The sequence below is a fragment of the Choloepus didactylus genome, chromosome 19 (genome assembly GCF_015220235.1).
Source record: "Choloepus didactylus isolate mChoDid1 chromosome 19, mChoDid1.pri, whole genome shotgun sequence".
In the NCBI taxonomy this organism is placed as follows: domain Eukaryota; kingdom Metazoa; phylum Chordata; class Mammalia; order Pilosa; family Megalonychidae; genus Choloepus; species Choloepus didactylus.
Genome location: NC_051325.1, coordinates 12,942,485 through 12,950,041, shown reverse-complemented (window position 1 = coordinate 12,950,041; position 7,557 = coordinate 12,942,485). Strand labels below are relative to the sequence as shown.

The 7,557-nt window shown below is 40.5% G+C and overlaps 1 long non-coding RNA gene and 1 pseudogene across 1 annotated transcript; both read left to right on the top strand.

Moving 5' to 3' along the window:
- The first annotated feature begins 1,770 nt into the window (after nt 1-1,770).
- Nucleotides 1,771-4,884, top strand: LOC119515426. The gene is made up of 3 exons (XR_005213034.1): nt 1,771-2,883; nt 2,985-3,069; nt 3,577-4,884. It is a non-coding gene; the product is annotated as an uncharacterized LOC119515426 (long non-coding RNA).
- A 2,090-nt stretch (nt 4,885-6,974) lies between these two features.
- Nucleotides 6,975-7,308, top strand: LOC119515425 (annotated as a pseudogene).
- The last annotated feature ends 249 nt before the right edge of the window (nt 7,309-7,557 follow it).

Here is a 7,557-nt window from a genome sequence, read left to right as displayed (position 1 = left end):
CCACATGAGTGCTGCAGGCCATGTCCCCATGTGATGCAGAGATGAGCTGCCTGCCCAAATAGAAGGAACCGGGAGCAAATAAACAATTAAGTCTATGTTTTGGGTTTATCTATTACACAGCAATAAATATTCAAAAATGTATGTTTTCCATCTGGCAGAGCAGGGCCTGTGCAGTCCAGCTGGGTCCTTTGACATCTTCACTCTCCTTTCCTCTGTGGTCTTCTTTCTTGATGGCTCAAATCCTCCAGCCCACATCTCCAAAGAACAAGGCTGTCTCTTACCTAATCACAACACTATTAACATGTTTAAGGAAATTAACATTAATTCAACATATAGCCTATATAAATTTCTCTAGTTGTGCCAACAATTTTCTTCTATAGCATTTTTTTTTTTAATTTGGCAGCCCCTTAAGGTTTATTTATTGCATTTGATTGTTATGGACATGAAGAATTCTTGAAAGGCACTTCACTGAAGAAAAAGATCATAACTAGAAGTCGCATCGCAACACTTGCACTCCTCTCTAAACTGGGAGCGCCACCTGTTCAACCTACTTCACAGGTTATAACTTTCAGTAAGAGCCTTCATTTGTTTGTGGTGAGCGCTGTTCTAAGCTAGTCCTTTCTAGGTTGCAAATTGCTTTCACATCCGTTATTTTCATTTATGGTCATGCATAAGTGCCTGCTGTGCTTGCTGTTTGGTGTATTGGCTTCTTCGTGGGTCTTATCCATGTTCCTGTTTTATTTCTTGCTGGATCATTTATTTCTCTGTAGAGTAATCCCAAGCTGTGCATTTCCCGTATGGAAAAGTTTAGCTTCTCCATGTTGACTTCAGTGTACCTCTTTTGAGTTGAGATGAATCATTCTGGAGGAGGAAGCTTAGTGAGACATGGAGGGTGGAAAGAGAAGAGGAAGGTAAGACAGTTTTTGCAGTGTGGTCTGAAGAGAGAAAGTAAACCCAAGAGTCTATAAACTCTGGTTGTGGCATTACAAATAAATATTTGTTTTTGGATGAAGAACCGGGTATATATTATGTATATACCAGTTTGTATGTATTATGTCCCCCAGAAAAGGCCATGTTCTTTGATGCAATCTTGTGGGGGCAGACATATTAATGTTGATTAAGTTGGAACCTTTCGATTGGGTTGTTTCCATGGAGATGTGACCCACCCAAATGTAGGTGATAACTCTGATTAGATAATTTCCACGGAGGTGTGTCCCTGCCCATTCAGTGTGGGCCATGATTAGTTTACTAGAGCACTATATAAGCTCAGACCAAAGGAACTTGCTGCTGCAACTTACAGAGACATTTTGAAGACTGCTGTTGAAAGCAGAGTTTTGCTGATGCTTTGGAGGTACTAGCCCAGAGTTTGCCCTGAGAAGCTGACACAGAGACATTTTGGAGAGCACCATTTTGAAACACAACCTGGGAGCAAGGAGACACCAGACACATGCCTTCCCAGCTAACGGGATGCCGGTGGCCTTTCTCCAGTGAAGGTACCCTATTGTTGATGCCTTACCTTGGACACTTTATGGCCTTAAGACTCTGTGTAACCAAATACACCCCCTTTATCAAAACCAACCATTTCTAGCATTTTGCATTCTGGCAGCATTAGCAAACTGGAACATGTACATAAATAATTCTCGGTTTGTGCATTAACTGCCCCAAAGTTAAATAAATTCACAAGTTTCTTATTGATACTGCATGGAGGATCTGGAAGGTGTCTGGTCAGCTTACATTGCCTTTACAGCACTTGGGGGAGTCATTATTTTATTTTAATAAACGTGAAAAGATTCACAAGTACTTTCAAAGGTTTACACATGTCCTCTGCTCTGAATGGAGAGGGACCATTCCATGACCCCTGGGTGGGACAGTTCTCCTCTTCCATGTCCTGTACCCTCACAAAACTGTGAGAAAACCAAATGCTGGAGATACCCTACAGGCTTCTAGGACCACTGGAAGCAAATGTAAATGTTTACTTATTTCATCCCAAGGAAAGAGCTCTGCAAAGGCTAAGAAAGGACTTTGAAGAGAGGGCACGAAGGCGAAAGGACAGATTGCAGTCTGATCTTCTGTTGTGGCCTCCAGGGAAGAAGCACTGATTAAAAGCAGAAGGTCAGTGTTGTCCCTGCTGGGCAAACTTGAGATTCCTGAAGAGCCTCTCAGCCCACTAGGACTCTCAAACCCTACTTTGGAGTGGGCAGAAAAGAGACTCAGCAATTTCCCCTTGAAGGCTGATCTTGGCCTGAGCTCATCATTAAATGTGAAGCATTTGGATTTTTACATGACCCGTGCTGCCCTGGTCAAACAAGCCATTAGTCACAGCTCCTAGCTTTATAATTTCCTGGAGGAGCCTCAGGTTTTAAGTCTCCCCGAGCCTCTCTTTTCAGGAAACGGGAGATGACGTTGACCCATATGAGTCAAAAATAGCGTGCCAGGTCACTGTTTGCATAGCTCATTGACAAGGCTTGGCTGTGGCTATTCCTGATCCCTGCATTCTAACTCTGCATTCCATTTGCGGAACACAACCAGTCCCTTTTCTAGGGCAGCAAAAAGCTTTATTCTGAGATTTTTAATTAGATGTCAAATATTAGAGCTGCAGCTTGAGATCATGGCCATCTTCCCCCATCCTTAGTGGTTATAAATGGAAACTGCAGTGACCACATCCCTGCTGCAGGGACTGACGGCAAGGTCGAGGCCCTAAGCCACTGGCCCCCAACACTCTCCCCATACGATTGTTCTGTCAGTGTTTCCCACAGCTATTTTCCTTGGACTGTCTGCATCCTCACCTGTCAGATGAAACTCCACAAGGAGAAAAATCAGCATCCCAAGAACACTGCTCTGAAAACAGAGAATCAGGTGTAGACTGGGAAGCCAGTGGAGACAGTGAGTATAAAAATATCTTGGCTCTCACTGTCAACTGTGACTTTCTCACTGCGGATTTTCCGTGACTCCAGGGACTCTCTGCTTGGTGCACTTTCCTGCAGGTTCCAGTTCACCTGCACACCTGGCTCTGGGCAAACCTGGGATTTTGTGTGCAAGCCCTGACATAGGAAACACTGCCACCCTGAGGTAAAGATGTTTCCTGTCCCCTTCTCCTTGACATCTGCTCATCAGGAAATCAACTAACTAACTGGCTTGTAGTTGGCACCGCTCTGACCCCCCCTACCCTTTTCCTTAGAGCCGAGGTTCCTGAAGTTGAGCAGCTTTGCAATCCCCTGGAAGGTTGGTAAAAACCTAGAGATTCACATTCAGAGGTCTGGGGTGGGGCCTGAGAATTTGCATGTCTTATAAAATCTCAGGAGGTAGTGTTGCTGCTGGCCCAGGGACCATGTTTTGAGAACCGCCGCTTCCAATCTCTGCAGCATCAACTAATTATCCTCTTTCACCTTGTTTTCTGTGCAAGTCCTTTCAATGTGGGCAAACCATTGCTCCAAGTCACGTGATAGGGTCAGAAAGCCTTTTCTCCTTGAAATTCACGTGACAGGTACTGTATTTACTGAACTGACGCCTAGTGGGACACTGAAAGGAGTACCGTGCTGAGTCGGGTGCTCAAATAACACTTTCCACCAATTGCAGGAGTTCAGCTTTGAATCGCCTTCCAAAGAAAGGTAATCCTAGATGAACAGAAGCTAAAGAATTTCAGGAGTAAAGGAGAATTTAAACTTCAATGACTAGTTCAACTACCTCTTGAACCCATCTTATGAATAACCTCTTGTCCTGTTTTGGAGCTCTTATGTACCCCAGAAAAGACTATGTTCTTTTAGTCCATTCTTGTGGGTACAGACCTGTTGTTGGGTGGGACCTTTTGGTTAAGTTGTTTCCATGGACAGGTGACCCAGCCCATTCAAGGTAGGTCTTAATCCCCTTGCTAGAGTCCTCTATTAGAGGATAAAAGAGAGTTGAAACTCAGAGAGCTCAGAGAAGCCTAGAGAGAAATACCCAGAGACATTTGGAGACTGCCATTGAAACAAGAAGCCGGGAGAGAAGGATCAGCAGACGTCACCATGTGCCTTCCTATGTGACACAGAAATCCTGGATGCCAGCAGCCTTCCCTCAGAGAAGGTATCTTCCTCTTGATGCCTCAATTTGGACATTTTCAGGGCCTTAGAATTATAAATTTGTAACCTAACAAATCTATATTGAAAAAGTCAACCAATTTCTGGTATATTGCATTCCAGCAGCTTTAGCAAACCAAAACTCCTCTCTTTCAAAAATCCACCTACAAATAGGTTGTTTTACCCATAGAAAGCATTTCCCCATATAATCAGTATTATACACGATGGCCAGGTAAATGCACAGATCAGCTCTGAAAGTTTATGAACCCCATAATGTGCCCGAAATTTTGCACAAACATGCAAAGTAGGATATTACATTTTATTCTAAATTTCCTAAGACATTTAAACATATAGAGTATATCAAATTTTTAATAGACAAATTATCATTTTACAATGTGATATACTTCAAATAATTAAGACAAAATAAAACTAAAGAAGATACAGATTTAATTTTATATGGAATGTTAGTGTTGAAGGAAAGTTTTTATTGTATTAAGACAGGTAGCTTAGTGGATATTCCAGTGGAACATTTGGAGTACTTTCAAGAGCTTTAGATACGGATGAGTCTGGTGTTTTATTAGACCTAATTTCCTTCCAGAACATACAGGCCTTCAGAGAATTTTCCAGAAATGACTGATTCTAGTAGTAGGGCAAGGGAAGTTCAAGATGAGCCTGGAACATCTTATTGCACCAGAAAGAAAGGAAATACTTTAAAAATGATGGGAACATGATTGTATAACTGTATAGCTTTCATCATGTGACCATGTGATTGTGAAAACCTTGTGATGGACACTCCCTTTACCCAGTGTAAAGGCAGATGAGCAAGAAAATTAAGACAATATATATATATATGTATATATATATATATATATATATATATATATATATATATAATAGGGGGGATAAGGGGTATGGGATGTTTTAGTTGTTCTTTTTTACTTCTATTTTTTTCATTTTGGAATTATGAAAATATTCTAAAATTGTGCCAATGAATGCACAACTATATAATGATACTGTAAGCCATTGATTGTATACTTTGGATGAATTATATGATGTGTGACTATATCTCAATAAAATTGCATTTAAAAAAAGGAAGCATCAAGGAAAGTATACTTGGGTCATTGCTGGACCCATAATAAGACTAAAGATGCTGCGTATGGTGATTACCATGCCCTGTGTCCTTCTATAACAGTGAGTAAATCTAGATCTGGATTTAAAAAAAAATTATGGGAACATCTCAAAAGGAAGCAGGAAGGGGTAGCCACTAACCAAATTTGGGACAATTTGAGAATCAAATAATGAGAGTAATGGATATAATCCATAAAAATCCATCAGTCCATGATTATGAGCTGCCTGTGTGTGTATATGTATGTATGTATGTGTATATGTGTGTGTGCACATATATATATATATATATATATATATATATACATTTTTTTTCCCTAAATGGGAGAGAAGGGAAAGCTCGTCCTTACAGTAGAATGCCAACTAATAAATGAAGAAGGAATGATGTACTTAGAGAATCACCACTTTTGCAACCATCATTATAATAATTGAGTCAGGAAGAATCACCAGTGGAGTGCATGAAAGCACTCTCTAATTACTGGTTACAGTAGTTACAAAAGAAAAATAGTTTCCTTAAGGGGAAACCTGGCAGACACCTACCTTAACCAAGAGATCATTGTTGACACACCAGTAATGAGATATATGGTATACTAAGTGTGAGAATAAGATTAAGTTTAGCTTTCACACAGGGTGGGGGCAGCTCAGGGGAATGGCAGAGGGTCAAGAAGCCAAGCTATACTCGGTGGCCAGTCCCTGTTTATCCACCCACTGTCCTTGCAAGGTGGAAACTGAGGGGGTAGGGTGGGAGGTGGGGTTAGAGGTTCCTAAAATAGCTTAAGTTGTTACCAAACTAGAGCAGAGGGGCTCTGCAGTTAAAGAACAAAGGAAAGAGGGGTGGAGACTTGTTTCAAATGTTTCAAGTTTGCCCAGGAGACTTTTTTTCAAATGTTTCCTATTTGGGCAGGCTGCATGTTTCAAATTTGTGCAGTTAGTTAGGCTTGACCAATAGAATGTAACCTCTGAAGTATCCAGCCGCCAGAGAAACAGGGGAGGGACTTGCAAGTTAGGAGTAGGGAATAAATACTGCTGGGTCTATTGTTCTGGGCACCAACCCCCCACATTTTGGTTGGGTGCCTGTTCTTGCAAGATTGTGAATAAATTCTTTTCTTCTCCACAATCGGGTGAGTGTTTATTCCTTTTTAGGAACAGTGCTTGTTTCTCCCATAAGTACACAGTATAACTTCAGAGATATTTTTCCCCAAAATGCATAATCTAAATCTAATCATGAAGAAATATCAGACAATCACACATTAAGGAACATCTTACAAAATAACTGGCCTGTGTTTTGTAAAAATATCAAGAAAGACACACAGTTCTAGATTGAAGAAGGCTAAAAAGTCATGATAACTAAGTGCACAGGTAAGATCCTGGATTGTATCCTAATTGGAAAAAAAAATTGCTATGAAGGACATTATTGGGACAAAAGGCAAAGGTTGAATATGGATTGTTTAATAACAATATTGTATCAATATTTTTCCTAATTTTAATAATTGAACTGGGATTGTGCAAGAAACACATTTTGTTCTTTCAAAATGCACTCCAATATTGCAGGGTAAATATTGGTATATAACAGCAAAAATTGGTAAATAATTGTACACCATTTTGCTCAAATGGTTCAAAAGAAAATGCACGTGTATGAGAGAGAGAGAGAAAGAAGAGAATAGAGAACAATATATGTTGCCAAATGTTTACAAGTCTTGAATCTGAATAAAGATTAGCACATGGCAGCTTTCTCCTTCTGCCGTCTTGGAGCCCATGGAGGCTGCTGGGAACAGGGTGTCTAAAACAGCGGACATGTCTCGAAGGCTGTAGTCCAAGGTCTTTTTTGCTGGCTGTAAGTGGGGTCTCTGGAATAAGAAGGAACACAGAGCTCTTCTTAAAACTGAAGGTGTTTATGCCTGAGATGAAACAGGATTCTTTTTGGGCAATAACTTTGCTTATGTGTACAGAGCAAAATACAACACAGGGACACCTGGTAGCAAACCTAACAAAACCAGGGCAATCTGGGGAAAGGTAACTCACGTCCATGGAAAACAATGGTATGATACATGCCAAATCCTGGAGCAACTTTCCTGCTAAGGCCATTGAATGCAGAATCCATGTGATGCTGTACTCCTCTAGGATTTAAGATCGAAAAGCAAATAAATAAAATTATAGATTTAAAAAAAGTATATTGAGTTCTTGCAACTTTTTTGAGAGTTTGAAACTATTTCAAAATTAAAAAGGTTTTCTAAAAGTATGGGATTTAGTTTCTCTTGGTGTAGGGCACCAGTATTTTTTGTACTCACAGGTTACCATCATTATCTCTTCACCCCCCCCACCCCCAAAGGAAAAAATGTACAAAGAGAAATAAACAAATTCACCCATTTAGTGGGTA